General features: G+C 43.9%; 1 protein-coding gene across 1 annotated transcript in view; it reads right to left on the bottom strand.

Annotated features, from left to right (window-relative positions):
• Nucleotides 1–1,647: 1,647 nt before the first annotated feature.
• Nucleotides 1,648–23,393, bottom strand: part of STK35 (serine/threonine kinase 35) — a 40,820-nt gene continuing 19,074 nt past the window's right edge. The window contains exons 3-4 of the mRNA XM_070744418.1: nt 7,474–7,822; nt 1,648–6,238 (exon numbers count right to left, since the gene is read on the bottom strand). The gene's annotated coding sequence lies outside the window, so the exon portion shown is untranslated. The remainder of the gene's footprint in view (nt 6,239–7,473; nt 7,823–23,393) is intronic.

Here is a 23,393-nt window from a genome sequence, read left to right as displayed (position 1 = left end):
ATAACCAACACTTTGAATTGTGACCGGAAACTGATCGGCAACCAATGCAGACTGCGGAGTGTTGGTGAAACATGGGCATACCTAGGTAAGCCCATGACTGCTCTCGCAGCTGCATTCTGCATGATCTGGAGTTTCCGAACACTTTTCAAAGGTAGCCCCATGTAGAGAGCATTACAGTAGTCGAACCTCGAGGTGATGAGGGCATGAGTGACTGTGAGCAGTGAGTCCAGGTCCAGATAGGGCCGCAATTGGTGCACCAGGCGAACCTGGGCAAACGCCCCCCTCGCCACAGCTGAAAGATGGTTCTCTAATGTGAGCTGTGGATCGAGGACGACGCCCAAGTTGGGGACCCTCTCCGAGGGGGTCAATAATTCCCCCCCCCCCCAGGGTAATGGAAGGACAGATGGAATTGTCCTTGGGAGGCAAAACCCACAGCCACTCCGTCTTATCCGGGTTAAATGTTTCGATCATGTCCCCCCTTTTCCTTCTGTCCTCCAGATTATACAGATTGAGTTCATAAAGTCTTTCCTGATATGTTTTATGCTTAAGACCTTCCACCATTCTTGTAGCCCGTCTTTGGATCTGTTCAATTTTGTCAATATCTTTTTGTAGGCGAGGTCCATTCCTAAGAGGTGTTTAAGGGGCGTGCCTAAGCGCACCAGCGTGCCTACCATCTGTATCTATTTCATGTATTCATGTTTATACTTCTATTATCTAATACATGCTTGACGATAATAATATGTATCTAATGCAAACATGCCCAGAGCCGGGGTGGTGTAGCAGGTAGAGTGGCAGTACTGTAGGCCACTAAAGCCGACTGCTAGATCTGCAGGTCAGCGGTTCAAATCTCATCACCGGCTCAAGGTTGACTTAGCCTTCCATCCTTCCGAGGTGGGTAAAATGAGGACACAGATTGTGGGGGCAATAGGCTGGCTCTGTTAAAAAGTGCTATTGCTAACATGTTGTAAGCCGCCCTGAGTCTAAGAAGGGCGGCATAAAAAAATTGAATAAAATAAATAATAAATAATAAATAGAAAATCCCTCTGTGGGGCAGCCTCTAATGCATCCTTCTGGCTAAACTATTCTTCCTGCAAAAGAGAGCCTTATTGAGGGCCAATGTCTCTGCCATTTTTAAACCCCTACCGAAACCAAAACTACTTTTACAAAAAGTGTCCTTTTTTTGCAAGAACGCCGTAAACAGGGTTTTAGAGGCAGGGAAAGACAGTTTAAATTTTAAGCCAGCGTTTCCCAACTTTGAGACTTGTGGACTTCAACTCCCAGAATTCCCCAGCTGGCATAGCTAGCTGGGGAATTCTGGGAGTTGAAGTCCACAAGTCTTAAAGTTGCAAAAGACCGTTCAAAGGGATTTAAACACTTTATTTCCAGTTTTAAAAACATGCAGCACTCCTCGAGATGTGCCTTCTGCTCCGTCTCCTAACTTTATTTTGGACATTCACTTCTTGACGTGGAGAACTATTGGATTCAGGCCTGAATTTTTTGGGAGGGTCTAGTATTTTATTCCTGGAAATTCTTTTATCCCGCCCGACATGCATTCCTCTGTGCCTGATCATGATGGAAATAAAGACCCCCAAAAAAGGAGATTTGGAAAAAAAACCCGGAACAAAAATAAGAGGCAAAGAGTCTTCGTTTCAAAACTGGGAAGGGCTTTCCAATCCCACCCACTAGCTTTATTCACACAAACTTTTTAATTTACAAAGCTGCTGTCATTCATACACAATCAGGATTTCCACAGTGTTCCGAGGATTTAAATACAAGATCGCACACCAGCCCAAGTCAACCAAAAATAAAAACGGAAACGATAAAATAAAGGTTTATTCACACACGGGTCCTAGAATTACCAGCTTCTGTGCAAAAGAGAAGGGAAGAGGGTTCTCTAAGACGAGCACGTGAGACCTGGGATTTAAGAGCTTCCTTCTAGACATTCAATTAATATTATTTTTTTCGGGGTCTGTGTTTGTGTTTGCAACGGGCCATGTCTGGGCCTGGATCCTCTGGGGGGGAAAAGGGGGATTTGCCCCTCCTTTTTTCTCAGGGGTATCTGCAGGAGAGAAGATTTTAAAAAACAAAACAAAAACCAAGATGGTGGTCATAACGAGATGGAACATGTGAACTATATTCATCTTTCATGATCACTGCTTTTCCAGACCAGGGGTCTCCATACTGGACAACTTTTACGATTTCAACTCCCAGAATTCTTCAACCAGTTGGAGCTGGGGAATTCTGGGAGTTGAAGTCTACATGTCCTAAAATTGCCAGGTTTCGACACACTCTGGTCTAGGTTAAGGGCCTTCCAGCTTCTTCAACCCAATGGGCCTCCAGTTAAGTTCTAGACATCCCTACTAGTTGGTATCTACTTCCAGATATCTAGTTCTAGTGTAATCTAGGTATCTAGTACCTAAATATCTCTACCATTGGTATCTAGTTCCAGATACATAGTTCCACTAGAAAATGGGGATCTAGATAGCCCTAAAGGTTCTAGATATCCCCACCAGTTGGTATCCAGTTCCAGAGATCTAATTCAACCAGAAACTCAGTATCTGGATCTAGATAACCTTTTAAGTTCCAGATTTCCCTACCAGTTGGTATCTAGTTCCAAACATCTATGTAGAAACTAGGTATCTGGATGTAGATACCCTTTAAGTTCTAGATATCCCTGTCAGTTGGTTTCTAATTCCATATATCTATGTATAAACTAGGTATCTGGATATAGATCCTAATAGTTGGTATTTAGTCCCAGAGTGTTAATTCTACTAAAAACTACGTATCTTGATCTAATCCTTTAAGTTCTAGATATCCCTACAAGTTGGTATCTAGCTCCAGATATCTAATTCTACGTAGAAATTAGACATCCCTTAAGTTCTAGATAGTGGAGAGAAACCTGGGAATGATAGCCCAATAGTTTCTGGAGGTCTTTAAAGACCATGACTCTTGGAAAAGCAGCAGAAGGAATGAAAGAACAGATGACCTGGGCAGTGATCTGAGTTTTGCCAGGCAGAAGAAATTCTGTAAGAGGAAGACTCAACATGGCAAAAAGATCTTTGGGTGCCAACGGTGCACAGCGCAACAAGGAAGGGTGTGCAATTTTGGAATGTAGCACACGGAGAGGCACCCAGCATCCACTCAACCGCAAGGAGTGAGGTAGCTTTTCCATCATGTCAACCCAAGTCAGGTATTCCAGGAAGTGACGTCTGGTTATTTTGACTTTTTCAAAAGAAAAGAAAAAAAAGAGGAATCCAACCGTCAACTTCCGACAGCTTTTTGCAACAACTATTTAATTCCGTGCAGGTTGAGAGCTGCTGATTGCCTCGGGTTACCCCAAAATATTTCTTCTCTTGGGGGAACCGAGCAAAGCTCCAGAGAGAAACAGTGTCCCATGCTTAAAAGGCAAGTTTTCAGATGTCTGTCCGAGTCATCTTCTCTCATTTTAGGAAAAACGGGCTCACGGAATATATCTGGGCTTCCAATCTTGGCAACTTTTAAGATTTGTGGACTTCAACTCCTAGAATTCTCCAGCCAGCATAGCTGGCTGGAGAATTCTGAGAGTTGAAGTCCACTAATCTTAAAGTTGCTAAGGTAGGACGTCCGAGATATGTTGTGTCAGAGACCACAGAGGAGAAGATCTAGCAGTTGTCCACCCATCAGCCACAACACAACCCGGTGCTGTCTAAAAGTCTAGCTTTGAAGGAATGTTCCCAGCCAACAACACAAGGCTGAGCTCTTAGATTTAACCATTTGGTCACGGGAAAAGCAGACCCACTCCCTTCCTGACGGCCCTTGTCTGGGTCAGCCATTTCTATGGGTTAGTAAAGCTCACCAAGCAACCGAGGACTTAAATCCCGATGATAACTAGATACCACAATACGTTGAGAAGGATAAAGACAAGAGATTCAAATTGGAATCTCTCTCTCTCGCGCTGACACAGATTAAAAAAAAGATTATTGCTCTATAAAAGGACTCTGGCAGTGTGTTTCGGGATGCCCCAGATGGGGTGGGAAGCTGAGGGAGCGAAGAGATTGCAAAGCCAATGAGGAGCACCTCAACTCTTCAGCACAACATCTGGAAAACTGGAAATCCTGAGAGCTTCAATCTTTCCCTCTTCCGCATGGGTCACCTGGGAAGGTCAAGGCACAGCCTCAGGTGGTGACCAACTTGCAAAGAGAGTAGTCCTCATGATGGTGGAATGCGGTGCCTGAATGCCCAGGGCAGTGTCTTCAGCTTTCACGCTGTTGATCTCCAGATGCTATGCTTCTAGTTCCTAATGCCAACTCAACAACTGTGATTCCCCCAACCCATCCCACTTGAATTGAAGACCCTATAGATCTTGGCCAACGTCTACAGTGGTTGATGACTGGTCAATAGGCCAAAGGCTAACTGGCCTAAGGCCAGTGACATCTATTTCTACCTAGGTATCCAACTGCCCCAAAGCTGATGGGTAAGAAGACTTATAACCAGGAATGTCATGTGTTGGGTTGATCAAGAATGACATCCTACCCCAGGGGTAGGCAAAGTTTGCTCTTCTATGACTTGTGGACTTCAACACCCAGAATTCCTGAGCCAATCATGCTAGCTCAGGAATTCTGGGAGTTGAAGTCCGCAGGTCATAAAGCAACCATAGTTCCCTGCGACTGGTCTAGAATCTGATCAAACCCAAAAGCGAGTTCAAACTTAGTTTCTTGATGGCACAAAACTATGCATGATGGACTCCTCTTTTTCATTCCTCCGCTAAGCTGAGTCAATGTGTAAAAAAAAAAGGAAAAAGGACAATATGGCCCAGATGTGCAAAGAGAAGACAGGCGTGGGATGGAAGGTGGCATCCTTAGGAAAACTGTTGAGACGAGGCCGGCTTCAGTACCAGCCAGGCAATGAAAAGCAGAGATCCGGTCGCTGGGAAAAGGCGACAGGGGAGGGGGAAGGAGGTTCTGTGGAACAGCCCGGGTTCAAAGCGCAAACCTCACTTCAGTCCAGCTTACATCGCCCACACTGTAAACAGCAAACTGAGATGTAAACAGCTTAAAATAAACTCGAAGGAAAAAATAAATAAAACGCCCATCGATCCCCAAATAACTTATTTTTTTAAAAAAAATCTGATTGCTCTCAATAATAAACCAGCAATCTGCATTCAACATTCATATAACCAGTAACTAAGGAGGGGGAGGGGCAGCTTCTGAGTGAAGGTAGGGGAGATATTTATGTAGGAATCCGTGTCATTGTGTCTAAAACCTTGGCGACACCAGGAGCCTGGGGCTAAAGGTCTATTGCTTGTAACACAACACAAGACAACACGGCCACATCCATTAAGTTAAAGGAAGAACACACCCAGAAGAAGGGAGACGCTCTCAGTCCTTAGGTGCCAAAGTCACGTTTCTGGAGGCCAGAAGCATCTGAGGGTGTCTTTCTTAGATGATTCTGGCCTCCAGAAATGTGTGGTTGCCACCTGATGTGGCCACCCCGAGAAGCAATTGATCCATTTCTAAAGAGCTTTTGTGGGCAACCGACAAGATGACCGACAAGGACAAGCGATTGCAAAGTGGGAGAAGCACAACTCACAACCCTAAGAGGTCTTTCCTTAGCTTTAAGGGATTTCTTGCAAAAGGCTTTCAAAATCCTTGAGTAAGGCACTTTAATAAGGTCTAAGCCAGAAGTGTCCCCAGCTTTTAAGACCTTGCGGACTTCAATTCCCAGAAATCCCCAGCCAGCTATGCTGGCTGGGGAATTCTGGGAGTTGAAGTCCGCCAAGATCTAAGTTATCGCCACAAAAGTGTTAACCTCACCCACAGGAAAAGGAAATAACACAATGGCACCTGCCCCCTCCCACATACTCACACCCACAAAAAACATCGCTCAAAAGTGCAAGAAGTGAAACACGAGGAGCCTTCGCTGGAGCAGCACGAAAGCTCGCGAGACTTTTTGACACGCAACCTGACATGGCTTGTGCCCTGGGATGGGATGTATGTCTGAATGGACCCCCTATACAGGAAAAGGGGAGTTCTCAAATCTTAATTCGGGGCAACAGGTTCAAAACAGGGGCTTTGCCAACGCCCTAAATGTGGGTCCAACTCCGCCCCGCTGATGACAACAGAAACATTCGGTGGCGTGAAAATTTCTTTCGGGAAAAAGTTTTAGTTTAGATCAGTTCGTCTCGGATCTCAAAAGTAGCTCTCAGTGACATTTGGGGGAACCAAAACCTTATGTACATTTTGTCCCAGAATTCTGGTACCTAGAGCTACTTTTGAGCTCCGTCTTGTCAATCCTAAACAAACCCTGCAAACCACGATCCATGCATGAGAAGACCGATATGCAGGGTTTAAACCTGGCTGCACATAACTAAGAAAGGATTATCTTTCATAGAGTAAATCTCTCTCAATAGATTGCAGCAGAAATCTACGGGTGATCTCGGTAACAATTCAAAGTTACCCGGTTCGTCTTATACCAGGGGCGAAAGGCAAAGTACTGATCCGGTTCCATGACGCCGATCCAACAGTGCCTTTCCCTGCCAAAGAGCGGTGACCCTAGGTCAACCTATAGCCGATGGAAAGGAGCAAGGCAGCCAATGCAAAGCAGGCAGTGCGCACAACATCCCCATCACTGAGGGGACGCAAATGGCTTAAGACTTTCAAGAACCATGGAACGATCGTCTTATGGGAAAGCTACGTAGGGCAGTGTTTTAAAATTGGAGAATAATTCTTTTGCGGGTGCATAAACGTAGACGAGAAGATAACTCTTTCACTTTGAAGAAGTAAGAAAGGGCCTGTACTTCTGTGGAAATTTCAAGAAGACTGACTGCTAAAATAGGAAAAGCTGATGTTAATTATAGCCACTTGACTTCAATTCAGGCTGGCTGAATTTAGCCAGCTGAGGACTAGCTAAGTAAGCTACTAACCCCTAGATCAGTGTTTCCCAACCTTGGCACCTTGAAGATATCTGGACTTCAACTCCCAGAATTCCCCAGCCAGCATTCGCTGGCTGGGGAATTCTGGGAGTTGAAGTCCAAATATCTTCAAGATGCCAAGGTTGGGAAACAGTGCCCTAGATACAGACTTAGGATAACTTTGTCTACATAAGGACCGTTTCTATGGATGCTTCCGGTCACTTCTAAACCCCACACGCCTTTCTGCAAAATTTGGCATACAGAAACATAGGTTTCTGTGATGGTTAGATCTGGGTTTCTAACCTGGCAGCCACCTTGAAAGCAGGGTGTGTATTCTGTGCCTGCCTTAAATATCCCTATCCGATATATCACGTATTATGTTCCCCCCAATGAAGGTCATTTTGGTGGGGGTAAAAAAAGAGGGGGGGGGAGCAGGAGAAATATGTGTTTCTAGCTTTAGGGGCTAAGCAGCAGCAACCAGAAACAAACAAAGTGTTTTTTTCCTAGATCTTTATACTCTCGACTAAATACCACCCTGCTCGGTGACATTTGGGGGAACCAGAAACCTTATGTTATTCTGGTACTTAACCGTAGCAGCAACAGAAATGTATTTGCTGGGTTTTGGGGTGTTTGTTTTTTTGTTTTAGTGAAAGAGGAATTCTGGATGAACTGCGCAGATCGAGTGAATAAGCAAAGGGGAGAAATGGGGGGAGGAAGAAGGGGAAAATTTAAAAACAGAAAAGAGGATTTAATCATCTTGTAATGATTAAAGTAGGTTTGCAGCAGCTCCTGCGCTCCTTGAATTTCCGGGGGCTTCCAGATGAGTCTTCTCAAAGTTTCACGCTACCAGAGAATTGGGTGTCGGTGTCAGTCGTTTCTTACATTTTGCACGTACGTTGGGGACTCTGGGTCCCTGTTAAAAAAATAATAATCCTGCAACAAAAGAAAGAAGAAACAAAAACACTCGTTTAATGTCTATTATCAGAGCCCTCATATTAATCTACTTAAATATAATTATGCTGAAATCGGTTAACAACAGATTACGGAGAAATGGAACAGCAAAGGGTCCCCAAACTTGGCAACTTTAAGACTTGTGGACTTCAACTCCCAGAATTCTCCAGCCAGCATTTACACAGCATAGAATTCTGGGCGTTGAAGTCCACAAGTCTTAAAAGTTGCCAAGTTTGATGGCCTCTGCTATACAGTGAAGGGTCTTGAACTTGAGCGATTCTTAAATGCCGCTGGAGACTATTGTTGGAGCATCAAGTGAGAATGCCCTCAGATTAAACACTCCAGAAAAAGCTCTAAGTGAAAATTTTTACCTTAATATGTATAATTACCGTTCGATTAAAAAACCCATCTATTTGTATGAACACAATTTAACTTGCAGTAACTATTCCAGCCTTTGTATGAATAAAATTATTCTTTGTAAACAGTATATTATTTTTACTTTCCTTTCCTTTATATGCACAATTTGTATGATTTTTGCGGGTATCCTGTAGCCTAAAAAGTTGACGTGATAGACAAAAATGGTGGTTATTTTTGGATCCAGAGCCCCAAAGGTCTTGGGATGTCTTGGAAAATAGCTTGTTCCCCTTCTCTCTGTGGCAGAATATGGAAAGATACTATCATGTTTCCCCTGATCCTTATCTTCACCAGACTAGTCATGCCGAATACTTGCAGCCTTTCTTCGTATATTTTTGCCTCCATAGGGCGAAATGGCTGCTGGCTAACGCATGGATGCGTACTGGAGCTCATATAGGGCAAACACCTGGGGGAGAGAGCTAGATCTAACTAGATACTAGAAAAAAATGTGGCTTATGAGGAGGAGGAAGAGAACTGTGGAGTTCTTGGTGTTCTCTTGAGATTTAGTTGTTTTCCGACAGACGTTTCATGACCCAACTAGGTAACATCATCAGTACTACAAGGCAGTGGGGTTTGCACTATTACTTAGTTGAATAATGAAAGTCAAGGTGGTACCTCTACTTACGAACTTAATTCATTCCGTGACCAGGTCTTAAGTAGAAAGGTTTATAAAAAGAAGCAATTTTTCCCATAGGAATCAATGTAAAAGCAAATAATGTGTGCGATTGGGGAAACCACAGGGAGGGTGGAGGCCCTGTTTCCTCCCAGGAGATTCCTAGAGAGGCCCCATGGAGGCTTCTCCTCACCTTTTCCGGCCCTATTTCCTCCCAGGAGATTCCTAGAGTGGCCCCATGGAGGCTTCTTCCTGCCTTTTCTGGCCCTGTTTCCTCCCAGGAGATTCCTAGAGAGGCCCCACGGAGGCTTCTCCTCACCTTTTCCGGCCCTATTTCCTCCCAGGAGATTACTAGAGTGGCCCCATGGAGGCTTCTTCCTGCCTTTTCTGGCCCTGTTTCCTCCCAGGAGATTTCTAGAGAGGCCCCACGGAAGCTTCTCCCCACCTTTTCTGTCCCTGTTTCCTCCCAGGAGATTCCTAGAGAGGCCCCACAGAGGCTTCTCCCCACCTTTTCTGGCCCTGTTTCCTCCCAGGAGATTCCTAGAGTGGCCCCATGGAGGCTTCTTCTCACCTTTTCTGGCCCTGTTTCCTCCCAGGAGATTCCTAGAGAGGCCCCACTGAGGCTTCTCTCTGCCTTTTCCGGTTACAGTTTCGGAGGCTCGGGTTTGTAAGTGGAAAATGGTTCTTGAGAAGAGGCAAAAAAAATCTAGAAAAGTTCGTAAATAGAGGCGTTCTTAGGTAGCGGTACCACTGTATGGAAGAAAACCACCAAACTACGGGGGGGGGGGGGGGGGACCAAGGAACCATCAACCAAGTTGTTACTCAACTACATCCAAGGACTACCTGTACTTTGAGAGCCAGGCCAGGCAGATAAACACACATCAAAGCCAGTGACATCATGCGTAATTCACAAAGTTGGCCTCCTAATTTACCTGGGTCACAAGGGAAACTGAGATTGGCCTGTCTTTCAGCTTCTAGCATCCAAACTCAAGTCAACCAGGTTTCTTGGGACAAATCCTCCTCCTCCACCGTCCCCAGTGGAAAGGCCCCATTAGCCTTCCGAAGAAAACAATGGCTAAAAAAAGTATGCAATAATTAGACACGGCTTTTTACTCATGCTCCAATTTCCTTGCTGGGTTTGGCAAAGGGGTGTTTCTGCAATCGGAGCTAGGCAGCCGTCAAAATTGGCCCCCGAGGAGAAGTTCTGCTGAGGCTGCTGTAATTGGCATCACCTCAAGCAAAGCAGGACCAGCAATTCTACAGAATCAGCTAAAGCAGATAAACGAATAATAATAATAATAATAATAATAATAATAATAATAATAATAATAATACTGGAAGGCTGCATTCTGCACTTTAGATCGTGCAGAATGAAGCAGCAAGAGCAATCATGGGCTTCCCAAGGTATGTCCATGTTACACCAACACTCCGCAGTCTGCATTGGTTGCCGATCAGTTTCCGGTCACAATTCAAAGTGTTGGTTATGACCTATAAAGCCCTTCATGGCATCGGACCAGAATATCTCCGGGACCGCCTTCTGCCGCACGAATCCCAGCGACCAATTAGGTCCCACAGAGTGGGTCTTTTCCAGGTCACGTCAACTAAACAATGTCGTTTGGCGTGACCCAGGAGAAGAGCCTTCTCTGTGGCAGCCCCAACCCTCTGGAACCAGCTCCCCCCAGATATCAGAGTTGCCCCCACCCTCCTTGCCTTTCGCAAGCTCCTTAAAACCCACCTCTGTTGTCAAGCATGGGGGAATTGAAATTTCCCTTCCCCCTAGGCTTATAGAATTTATACATGGTATGCTTGCATGTATGAGTGTTTCTTTAAATTGGGGTTTTTAAAGATTATTTTTAATATTAGATTTGTTTACATTGTCTTTTTATATTGTTGTTAGCCGCCCCGAGTCTTCGGAGTAGGGCGGCATACAAATCTAATAAATAAATAAATAAATAAATAAATAAACAAACAAACAAAAAACACCTGTCATGCTAGATGGTTCTGGAAGATCTGATCTGGCAAAAATCCTTCCAGTGTGCAGGACCATCTCTCCTTTTTACTGTCCGCGTCAAATATGTAACAGAACAGAATGACAGTAGGTGGAAGGGACCCTTGGAGGTCTTCTAGCCCAACCCCTTCCCGTATTTGAAGATTGGTTCTTCTGTGCTAATTCTTTCTTTGATGGTTTCATTTCTGATGTTCTATCTTTTGCTTACAGCAGCAGCTTTCCTCAACCCTTCATTTATTCAGTTTCATTTAATAATAATAATAAAATAAAAATAACTAATAATAATAACAACGCAAATTATAGAAATAACTAAGAGAGAAAAATCAAACTGTTGTTAAAAGTAAATATTGTTGTTTCAAGGCACCATTATATCATGGAAAAATATAGAGGAAATGAAAGGAATCACATAGAAATGGATACTAATCAACTGATGAGATTTATGTGTATTAATAAAAAGGGGAAGAATTGTTATAAATGTATTCAGTTTCATTTAGGTTTTGTCGTAAGTGTCCATGTTTGGCACTTGTACAGAAAAGAACGGAATAACAGAGCTCAAAGGGACCTTGGAGGTCTTCTAGTCCAACCCTACACCAGGGATGGCAAATCTTTTCAGCACTGCGTGCCCAAACTGGAATGCAGGTGAAAGTATGTTCCTTCGCCGGAGCACTGAAAACCTGAAGACTAGTGTGTGCGCCATTTTCGAGACTGTTTTAGGACAATTTTCAGGCCATTTTGCGGGCCAAAAAGGGCCTAGAAAATGGCCTGGTTTTGGGACCATTTTCTGGTGCTCCAACACCAGCGAAGACCAGCTGGAAACCATGTTACAGTGCAGTCAGGCGGTAGGGAAAGCAAGTAGGATGCTTGGCTGCATAGCTAGAGGTATAACAAGCAGGAAGAGGGAGATTATGATCCCGCTATATAGAGCGCTGGTGAAACCACATTTGGAATACTGTGCTCAGTTCTGGAGAGCTCACCTACAAAAAGATATTGACAAAATTGAACGGGTCCAAAGACGGGCTACAAGAATGGTGGAAGGTCTTAAGCATAAAACGTATCAGTAAAGACTTGATGAACCCAATCTGTAGAGTCTGGAGGACAGAAGGAAAAGGGGGGACATGATCGAAACATTTAAATATGTCGGCCTTCTCCGGGTCCTGTCAACGAAACAATGTAGTCTGGCGAGACCCAGGAGAAGAACCTTAAACCCCGACCCTCTGGAATCAACTTTCCCCATAGATCAGGACTGCCCCCACCCTCCTTGCCTTTCGCAAACTCTTAAAAACCCACCTCTGCCGCCAGGCATGGGGAAATTGATTCCCCTTGGCCGTTCTGTTTTATGTATGGTTTGTTTGGGATGGATGACTGTTTTTATATTATGGGTTTTAACTGTTTTTTAATCATTGGATTTGTACTGTGCTTTGTTGTTTGAGCCGCTCCGAGTCTCTGGAGAGGGGCGGCATACAAATCTAATAAATAATAACTACAAAACTAGCATATACTGTATAGTTGAATTAAAGGTTCTGTTTCCTTCTGAAACTTTTCTTTTCTTGGATTTATCCATGGCTGGCCTACTGAGGGTCGAAAAGTTTAATCAATTGCACGTTGGTAGGTATCATGCAGTTATGATGCATAGATTTGAGTGACGGAGTCGCAGCAGAGGGATGAAAGAGCCGCACGCGGCTCCAGAGTTACAGGTTGCTGACCTCTGATAATAGGTCTGACAGGCTTGGAAGGACTTTTATTAGACAGTTCTGGGAGATAGGGTCTGGCAAAATCTTCCAATGTGCAGGACAGGGCATGCCCAATATATATTGCCCAAGTCAAATGTTCAACAGAACAGAATAACAAAGTGTTGGAAGGACCCTTGGAGGTCTTCTAGGCCAGTGTTTTTCAACCAGTGTGCCGCGAGACATGGTCAGGTGTGCCGTGGGGAAATTAAACAGGGGTCCCCAAACTACGGCCCGTGTGCTGGATACGGCCTGCAGAGGCCATTTATCCGGCCCGCCGCCAGCCGCCTCCATCCAAACATAAACATTCCCCTCACAATCCCTCCAACTATCAGCGACAGGAAGAGTGGAGGCACAGGGAACACTCACTGACCAATCACCTTCTAGGATTCATCCTGACCACTAGCGATGAACCAATAGCAGGCCGCCTCTCATCCATACCCAGGAAGGTCCCCGCTCGGGCTGCTGCGCACTTGTTATTGTGTGGCCGTGGCAAGTAGTTGAAGCTGCTACTCTACTCCTCCCCGTGGTCCCGATTTCTAATCATGGTTTAAAGCTAAAGTTTGCTCATCTTATTTATTTATTTATTTATTGTTAGAGTTGGAAGGGACCATGCGGGTCATCAAGTCCAACCTCCTGCCCGAGCAGGAACCCTATAGCATCCTAGCCAAATGGCAGTCCAATTTCCTCATAAAAATGTCCAGAGTATTGGAGTTCACAACGTCCGCTGGTAGGTTGTTCCACTGGTTGATCGTTCTGACCGTCAGGAAGTTCTTCCTTATTTCCAGGTTGAATCTCTCCTTGGTCAGCTTCCAGCCGTTGTTCCTCGTCCGGCCCTCCCGTGCCTTGGAGAATAAAGTGACCCCCTCCTCTCTGTGGCAACCCCTCGTATACCTGTAGACTGCTATCATGTCCGCTCTGGCCCTCCTTTTCTCTAGGCTATCCATGCCCAGTTCCCGCAATCTCTCTTGGTAAGTCTTGGTTTCTAGACCCCTGATCATTTTGGTTGCTCTTTTCTGCACCTTCTCCAGAGTTTCGATTTCTTTTTTGAAGTGTGGTGACCAGAACTGAACACAGTACTCCAGGTGTGGTCTGACCAGGGCGTAGTAGAGTGGTATTAAGACTTCCCTGGTCTTGGAGTGTATTCCCCTGTTGATGCAGCTTAGGGTTGTATTGGCTTTTTTGGCTGCTGCTGCACATTGTTGGCTCATGTTTAGTTGATTATCCACCAAGACTCCGAGGTCTCTTTCGCCGTCGCTACTGCTGAGAGGGGTTTTTCCCAGGCTGTATGTGTGTCCAGGTTTTTTTTTTACCTAGGTGAAGGACTTTGCTCTCTTCCTTTGGACAGTTTCTGGTTATCTGTCGCCAAGGAATTCCCCATTATGGCCAACAAAGATTGCTCCCGTTTTCAACCACATATCTATGTGAGCTGAGCTTGACTGCGATAAAAACTAAAAACAGAGAGAGACTGAGAACTGTTGAGGAAGAGCTTTGTGTGTGTCTTTCTAACATTCCTGCCCTTTTGTGTTCATCGAAACAGGCCCAGGTTTCACACTAAGTGAGTATAAATACATTTAGAAACTATATTATTAACTGTATGTATAATATGTATTGTGTTAGAATGTCATGTGGTGGCGAGTATTCTGAGCAGGGACAGGTTACAAGCGGTGTGCCACAAGGGTCAGTTCTGGGTCCTATTCTTTTTAATATGTTTGTGAGTGACATAGGGGAAGGTTTGGTAGGGAAAGTTTGCCTATTTGCCGATGGACTCTAAAGTGTGCAATAGGGCTGATATTCCTGGAGGGGTCGGTAATATGGTAAATGATTTAGCTTTACTAGATAAATGGTCAAAACAATGGAAACTGCAGTTTAATGTTTCCAAATGTAAAATAATGCACTTGGGGAAAAGGAATCCTCAATCTGAGTATTGTATTGGCAGTTCTGTGTCAGCAAAAACTTCAGAAGAGAATGATTTAGGGGTAGTGATGTGTGACAGTCTCAAAATGGGTGAGCAGTGTGGTCGGGCGGGAAAAGCAAGTAGGATGCTTGGCTGCATAGCTAGAGGTGTAACAAGCAGGAAGAGGGAGATTGTGATCCCGCTGTATAGAGCGCTGGTGAGACCACATTTGGAGTACTGTGTTCAGTTCTGGAGACCTCACCTACAAGACGATATTGACAAAATTGAACAGGTCCAAAGACGGGTTACAAGAATGGTGGAAGGTCTTAAGCATAAAACATATCAGGAAAGACTGAATGAACTCAATCTGTATAGTCCGGAGGACAGAAGGACAAGGGGGGACATGATCGAAACATTTATAATATGTCAAAGGGTTAAATAAGGTTCAGGAGGGAGGTGTTTTTAATAGGAAAGTGAGCACAAGAACAAGGGGACACAATCTGAAGTTAGTTGGGGGAAAGATCAAAAGCAACATGAGAAAATATTATTTTAAAGAGCAGTAGATCCTTGGAACAAACTTCCAGCAGACGTGGTTGGTAAATCCACAGTCACTGAATTTAAACATGCCTGGGATAAACATAGATCCATCCTAAGATAAAATACAAAAAATAGTATAAGGGCAGACTAGATGGACCATGAGGTCTTTTTCTGCCGTCAGTCTTCTATGTTTCTATATCATTTTGTGTCATTTTGGTTAGTGGTGAGCCCCAGGATTTTGTAAATGTAAAAAATGTGCGGTGGCTCAAAAAAGGTTGAAAATCACTGTTCTCGGCCAACCTTCCTGTTCAAACGACAGTCTGGCTCAGCAACAGAAGCTTGGGAGCTCAACTGCCGTTGTACGCTGAGGACTAGCTCAACTTACGACTGAGGGAGAACCAGACGGTAGCCAGACACACCGATCTGGCTACCAGCCAGTTCTTCAAAGAGATGCTGTCACGGGAAGAAACCGGCTTCCCACAAGTTCAAAAGAAACAAAACGCCCGCGTCTGATCGACCGACCGGCAACTAAGTATGTGTAAACAAGGCAATCCTCTCGCTAGGAAGCACGCAAGGGGTCAGCCAGTGTGTGTGTTTTGTCCCCCCCCCCCTTTTTTTTGTTATGTAAGGAGCAAACCTCTTTCGCTACAGTTGTGTTTTTTGGAGAAGACCCATTCCTGAGTGAGTTCGGGTCCAAGGGTGGGCGGGGGGGGGACGAGACAATAGCCCACCACCCCACCCGAAATTAACATCCGAAGGGGGAAGCTCTGTCTGTCGCAGCCTTTTGGGTTTACTGGACTTGCGTGTGAGCATCCTGAATTCTGAAGGGTTTTTTTTCCCTCGAGGGCAGAGCCTGGTTATGCAACCTTGCATTGCTGTGTTATGGGGCACGGGAACGATTGCATACGCAGACAATTTGGAAAATTGGTGGGGAGTATTGGCTCCAAAAAACCCCCCCAACAACAACCAAAAAACAAAAAAATAATAAAATGCACCACATTGAAGAGATTTCAAGGGGATGAAAAAGAAAAACATCTTTAGATATGCTAGAATATAGATAAGAAATTTTGAATTAAATGATAGGTTTTTTTTAATAAGTTACATTAATTTGATCAAGAAGAATTTTTGTTTGTTATGAATAATTAAGTCTTTATCACTAATACAACTTACTATTATTAATTAATAGTAGAGTTAAATTGAAAAAGTATATACGCTATCGATATGAAAATCTGCAATTTAGAAAAGAATAAGTTAAAACAGTTAAGTAAAGAGAGAGCAAAGTCATCTCTTTTGTTTTTAAAGTTATGTGTATATTCTTGTATGTAACTCATAGAAACATGGAAACATAGAAGACTGACAGCAGAAAAAGACCTCATGATCCATCTAGTCTGCCCTTATACTATTTTCTGTATTTTATCTTAGGATGGATATATGTTTATCCCAGGCATGTTTAAATTCAGTTACTGTGGATTTACCAACCACGTCTGCTGGAAGTTTGTTCCAAGGATCTACTACTCTTTCAGTGAAATAATATTTTCTCATGTTGCTTTTGATCTTTCCCCCAACTAACTTCAGATTGTGTCCCCTTGTTCTTGTGTTCACTTTCCTATTAAAAACACTTCTCTCCTGAACCTTATTTAAGCCTTTAACATATTTAAATGTTTCGATCATGTCCCCCCTTTCCCTTCTGTCCTCCAGACTATACAGATTGAGTTCATTAAGTCTTTCCTGATACGTTTTATGCTTAAGACCTTCCACCATTCTTGTAGCCCGTCTTTGGACTGGTTCAATTTTATCCATATCTTTTTGTAGGTGAGGTCTCCAGAACTGAACACAGTATTCCAAATGTGGTCTCACCAGCGCTCTATATAAGGGGATCACAATCTCCCTCTTCCTGCTTGTTACACCTCTAGCTATGCAGCCAAGCATCCTACTTGCTTTCCCTACCGCCTGACTGCACTGTTCACCCATTTTGAGACTGTCAGAAATCACGACCTCTAAATCCTTCTCTTCTGAAGTTTTTGCTAACACAGAACTGCCAATGCAATACTCAGATTGAGGATTCCTTTTCCCCAAGTGCATTATTTTACATTTGGAAACATTAAACATTAAACTCGTATTCTTTTTTCAATAAAAATATATTTTTTTAAAAAAGGAAAATAAACAAAGATCGAAGGAACCATCAACGCTCCAAAAGGACCGGAGAGGAAGGAAGTCTGGAGCAACGGTCCTCAAACTTGGCAACTTTAAGACTTGTGGACTTCAACTCCCAGAATTCTCCAGCCAGCTGGAGAATTCTGGGATTTGAAATCCACAAGTCTTAAAGTTGCCAGGTTTGAGAACCCCTGGTCTGGAGCTTTGATGCCCTCATAAACAAGTCTGGGGGTGGGCAGCCCCTTACATAACCCATAATCATCTCTGTGCCCGAGAAGCAGATGTCTACGGAAAGGATCAAACGGATCTAGACAGGTGCTCTTTAAAAAGGTACAGATGTGTCCTGGGGATGCAAAGCTTCACTCCATGTCCTGGGATTAATCCAAAGCATGTGGCGATTTTTAAAAAAACAAACGAGAAGAAAAATATCTCGTGTTTGTGTTTGGATTACAGAAAGTCCGAGAAGGTTACTTCCGTCACGTGGCAAATATTTTATATTTTAATTGATTTACCGGTATTTGTACCCTGCCTTTACTATGTTTACAAATGGCTCGAGGCGGCAAACAAAGACTCCTTCCTCACTTTTTGGCTGTCCAACCGTACGCAACGAGTTGCCCTCAACGGTTCCAAATCTACTCGGAAGAAGGTAGGCAGTGGGATACCACAGAAATCCGTCCTGGGCCCTGTACTCTTCAATATTTTCACTAATGACCTGGACGTGGGAGTAGAAGGGGAACTAATAAAATTTGCAGACGACACCAAGCTGGCAGGGGTAGCCAACACCTTAGAGCAGTGTTTTTCAACCAGTGTGCCGCGGCACACTAGTGTGCCGTGAGACATGGTCAGGTGTGCCGCGAAGCTCAGAGAGAGAAAGAAAGCAAGAGAGAGAGAAAGAGCAAGCGAGAGAGAAAGAGAACAAGAGAGAGAGAAAGAAAGCAAGAGAGAGAGAAAGAGAACAAGAGAAAGAAAGAAAGAAAGAAAGAGAGAGAGAAAGAGAGAGAGAGAAAGAGAGAGAAAGAAAGCAAGAGAGAGAGAGAGAAAGAGGGAGGGAAGGAAGGAAAGAGAGAGAAAGACATAGAGGGAGGGAGGGAGAGAGAAAGAGAGCAAAAAAAGAGAGGAAGGAAGGAAGGAAGAGAAAGAAAGAGGGATGGAGAGAGAAAGAAAGAGGAAGGAAGGGAGAGAAGGAGGGAGAGAGAAATAGAGCAAAAGGGAGGAAGAGAGAGAGAGAGAATTTTTTTGTCCAAACCTTTTTTAGCCCCCCGCCCCGCTCAATGTGCCCCAGGGTTTCGTAAATGTAAAAAATGTGCCGCGGCTCAAAAAAGGTTGAAAATCACTGCCTTAGAGGACAGGCTCAAAATACAGAAATATCTGAACAGATTAACACTATGGGCACACACTAACAACATGATGTTCAACGTCGACAAGAGCAAAGTCCTTCACCTTGGTAAAAAAAACCTAGACACACATACAGCCTGGGAAAAACCCCACTTAGCAGCAGTAACTGTGAAAGAGATCTTGGAGCCTTGGTGGATAATCAACTAAACATGAGCCAGCAATGTGCAGCAGTGGCCAAAAAAGCCAACACCATCCTAAGCCGCATCAACAGAGGGATACACTCCAAGACCAGGGAAGTATTAATACCACTCTACTACGCCCTGGTCAGACCACATCTGGAGTACTGCATCCAGTTCTGGTCACCACACTTCAAAAGAGACATTGAAACTCTGGAGAAGGTGCAGAAAAGAGCAACCAAAATGATTAGGGGACTTGAAACCAAAACTTACGAAGAGAGATTGCGGGAACTGGGCATGGGTAGCCTAGAGAAAAGGAGGGCCAGAGGGGACATGATAGCTGTATACAGGTATATGAAGGGTTGCCACAGAGAGGAGGGGGTCACTCTATTCTTCAGAGCACCAGAGGGCCGAACAAAGAACAATGGCTGGAAGCTGACCAAGAAGAGATTCAACCTAGAAGTAAGGAAGAACTTCCTGACGGTCAGAGCGATCAACCATTGGAACAACCTGCCTGCGGAGGTTGTGAACTCCCCAACTCTGGACACTTTCAAGAGGAGATTGGACTGTCACTTGGCTGGGGTGCTTTAGGATTCCTGCTCAAGCAGGGGGTTGAACGTGATGACTGCATGGTCCCTTTCAACTCTAACAATAAATAATAAAAAAAAATACTGTATAATGGCTTGGGAAGACCCCCACTTGGAATATTGCAAGTTTTGGTTGTCACGATTTTCAAAAATGATGTTAAGACTGTGGAAAGAATGCAGAGAAGAGCAACAAGGTTGATTAGGGGACTGGAGGCTAGAACATGAATAGGTTTTGTCTGGTTTAATGAAAAGAAGGGCTAGGGGAGACATGATAGCAATCTTCCGATAGTTGAGGGGTTGCCACAAACAAGACTCAGCTATTCTCCAACGCACTGGAGGGCAAGAGAAGAAAAAATGGATGGAAATTAATTAAGGAGAGAAGCAACCTAGGAACTAAGGAGAAATTTCCTGATGGTGATAACAGTTAACCAGTGGAACTGCTTGCCACTAGATGTTGTGGATGCTTTGATGCTGGAAGTTTTAAAGAAGAGATTGGACAACTATTTGTCTGAAATGCTAGAGGGTCTCCTTCCTAAGCAGAGGGTTGGACTAGAACAGTGTTTCCCAACCTTGGCAACTTGAAGATATCTGGACTTCAACTCCCAGAATTCCCCAGCCAGCATTCGCTGGCTGGGGAATTCTGGGAGTTGAAGTCCAGATATCTTCAAGTTGCCAAGGTTGGGAAACACTGGACTAGAAGACCTCCAAGGTCCCTTCAACTCTGTTATCCTCCTAGTTTCACCACCACAAAAAAACCCTGTGAGGTGGGTTGGGTTGACAGTCACTGGTTCAAAGTCACCCAACTTTAATGGCTAAAGCAGCTCTTGAACCCATGGCTTCCTGCTTTTTAACATGGTGCCTTAATTACTAGTCCAGGCAGGCTTTCTATTTAGAGAGTGTCTCTTCAAGAATTATTATTATTATTATTATTATTATTATTATTATTATTATTATTATTATTATTTATTGGATTTGTATGCCACCCCTCTCTGCAGACTCGGGGCGGCTAACAATAACATGTAACAATCCAATTTAATAAAACAACTAAAAACCCTTATTATAAAAACCAAACATACACACAAACATACCATACATAACTTGTAATGGCCTAGGGGAAGGATGTGGAGCAGCATTTAATATATTTAATATATTTAAATGTTCTTCCTTTATTCACCCCAAAAATTGAAGTCCTAAGAGAGACAGATCCAGCCGGCAAAAAGTAGTAGTAGAGGTAAGGCTCAACTTACAACCATTCACTTAGTGTCCGTTCCAAGTTACAACGGCACTGGAGAAAGTGACTTATAACTGTTTTTTCACACTTACAGCATGCCGAGGTTTGCATGATCCAAAAGTCAGAGGCTTGGCAACTGAACTGGTATTTATGACGGCCGTAGTGTCCCGGGATCATGCGATTCGCTTTAGGGACCTTCTGACAAGCAAAGTCGACGGGGGGGAAGCCAGATTCACATGAACAACCGTGTTACTAAATTGACAAACTGCAGTGATCCACTTAATGACTGCGTCGAGAGAGGTCATAAAAATGGGGGCAGAACTCAATATAAGTGTTTTGCTTAGCAATGGTATATTTGGGGCTCAATTGTGGTTGTAAGTGGAGGACTGACTGTACTCCTTTGATGGATAACTGAGCTTGGCAAATATGATGCACAGCAATGCCTTGTTTTTTGCGTGGGATGCGTTCCAAGACTGCACAAATCACAGCGACCGATAAGGTCCCACAGAGTCGGCCTTCTCCAGGTCCCAGCGACGAAACAATGTCGTTTGGCGGGCCCCAGGGGAAGAGCCTTCTCTGTGGCGGCCCCGGCCCTCTGGAATCAACTCCCCCCGGAAATTAGAACTGCCCCCATCCTCCTTGTCCTTCATAAACTACTCAAGACCCACCTATACCGCCAGGCATGGGAGAGTTGAGACACCTTTCCCCCAGGCTTTTTTATATTTTATGCTTGGTATGTGTGTTGTTTGGTTTTTAAATATGATAGGGTTTTATATGCTTCTTTTTTATTATTAGATTTGTTTCGCTATAATATTGTTTTTTATTATTGTTGTGAGCCACCCCGAGTCTTCGGAGAGGGGCGGCATACAAATCTAATAAATTATTATTATTATTATTGTAAGACCACCCGTGAAAAACAAATTTCCGTGAAGTAGAGGAAATATATTTTTTTATGTATTTAATGAGTATTTGGACTTTTAAACCCCACCCTTTGCATTAAACAGTCATTCTATAATGTTTCTCCGCTGGAACTACACGTGATGTTCTACCAGTTTCTTTAATAGAGTGCAGTAGTACTGTAGAAGAATTTTACGAACTTTTAATGGATTTAAAATTTTCAATGCATTTAATGGATTTAAGCCTCCTTTGAAAACCCGTGAAGTAGCGAATCCGCAAAAGATGAACCGCGGAGTAGCGAGGGATTACTGTATTATTTCAGATGATGGATGCAACAGCAGGTTATCCATGTTAAATTAATTACAAAACAACTGAGAACAACACGATCAATAACTAGCGAAACACTTCACCTAACACTTCAATTCAGGGCAACTATTCGATAAGGGGCTTCGGGTGCTAACATTTTAATCCAAGCCATGTTGTCAGCTGATGTATAATCAATGCATCAACATGCTTTCTGGGATGGACTCTTGAGGGCAAGATGCTCACTCAAAATGAGCTGGATAATAAGGCAAGATAATTTCTTTTCGGGGCCATTTTTCTGATTACAACCTGATAGGATATTCCTTGTAACACTGATTTTTTTGGGGAGGGGGGGCCGTTCATATGCCACAGGTAACCCACCTGCATAAAAGATGCCAGGGAACCTTGTGTTGCGACCGGATACCTATCAGGCAATTTAACCAGAATATCTCCGGGACCCTCTTCTGCCGCACGAATCCCAGCGACCAGTTAGGTCCCACAGAGTTGGCCTTCTCCGGGTCCCATTGACTAATCAATGTCGTTTGGTGGGACCCAGGGGAAGAGCCTTCTCTGTGGCGGCCCCGGCCCTCTGGAACCAACTCCCCCCAGATATCAGAGTTGCCCCCACCCACTTTGCCTTTCGTAAGCTCCTTAAAACCCACCTCTGTCGTCAGGCATGGGGGAACTGAGATATTCCCTTCCCCCTAGGCTTATAAAATTTATACATGGTGTGTCTGTATGTATGATTGGTTTCTTAAATTGGGGGTTTTTTACATTACTTTTAATATTAGATTTGTTCATATTGTCTTTTTACTGTTGTTAGCCGCCCCGAGTCTACGGAGAGGGGCGGCATACAAATCTAATAAATAAATAAATAATAATAAATAAATAACTGTTGCACCGAGCCCGTGATGGGCTTCCAATTCAAGGAAGTTACAAAGACCTCTCCTCAACCGGTATCTGTTCCCTAACTTTCTGCATCTTAAAATACCCATATTTGCATTTCGTAATATTAACTAATTTGTTTTTTCATCCTGTCTTTTTTTCTTTTACAGCTTACTCCCGTTTTCTCCACAACTACCATTCTGTGGGGCGAGTAGGGCTGAGAGAATGGCTGGCCCAAAGTCACCCAGCTGGCTTTCATCCTTAAAGCGGGACTAGAACTCACCATCTCCTGGTGATTGGCCCAAAGTCGCCCAGCTGCTTTGGTGCCTTAAGGCGAGACTGGAATTCAGTCTCCTGGTTTCTAGGACGGCACTTTCACCACTTACACTCAACTGATTTCTATTTTGAAACTTCTGCCAAGCAAAACTGACATGTTTTTTTTCTGAATTTGGCCGCTTCGTTCCTTCGTTTGCCATTACTGCCCTAGGGACTCTGGGCATCCAAGAAGCTGCAGCTCAGAGCTGATGAATGTTCTCAGTTGAGAAGCAAAATGTCTTCAAAGAAAAACAAGATGCAACCCAACCTTTGGCACCCACCATCCTTGTTTTAGTGAATAAAATCCTTCAGACTGCTCTGTAGAAAAGGATCTACAGTGATACCTCGTCTTACAAACTTAATTGGTTCCGGGAGGAGGTTCGTAAGGCAAAAAGTTCGTAAGACGAAACAATGTTTCCCATAGGAAACAATGCAAAATAGATTAATGCGTGCAAGGAAAAAAAATAATGCAAA

This window comes from Erythrolamprus reginae, chromosome 3 (genome assembly GCF_031021105.1).
Source record: "Erythrolamprus reginae isolate rEryReg1 chromosome 3, rEryReg1.hap1, whole genome shotgun sequence".
NCBI lineage: Eukaryota > Metazoa > Chordata > Lepidosauria > Squamata > Dipsadidae > Erythrolamprus > Erythrolamprus reginae.
Note: the sequence above shows the minus strand (reverse complement) of the source record. Positions and strands in the feature narration are given on the sequence as shown.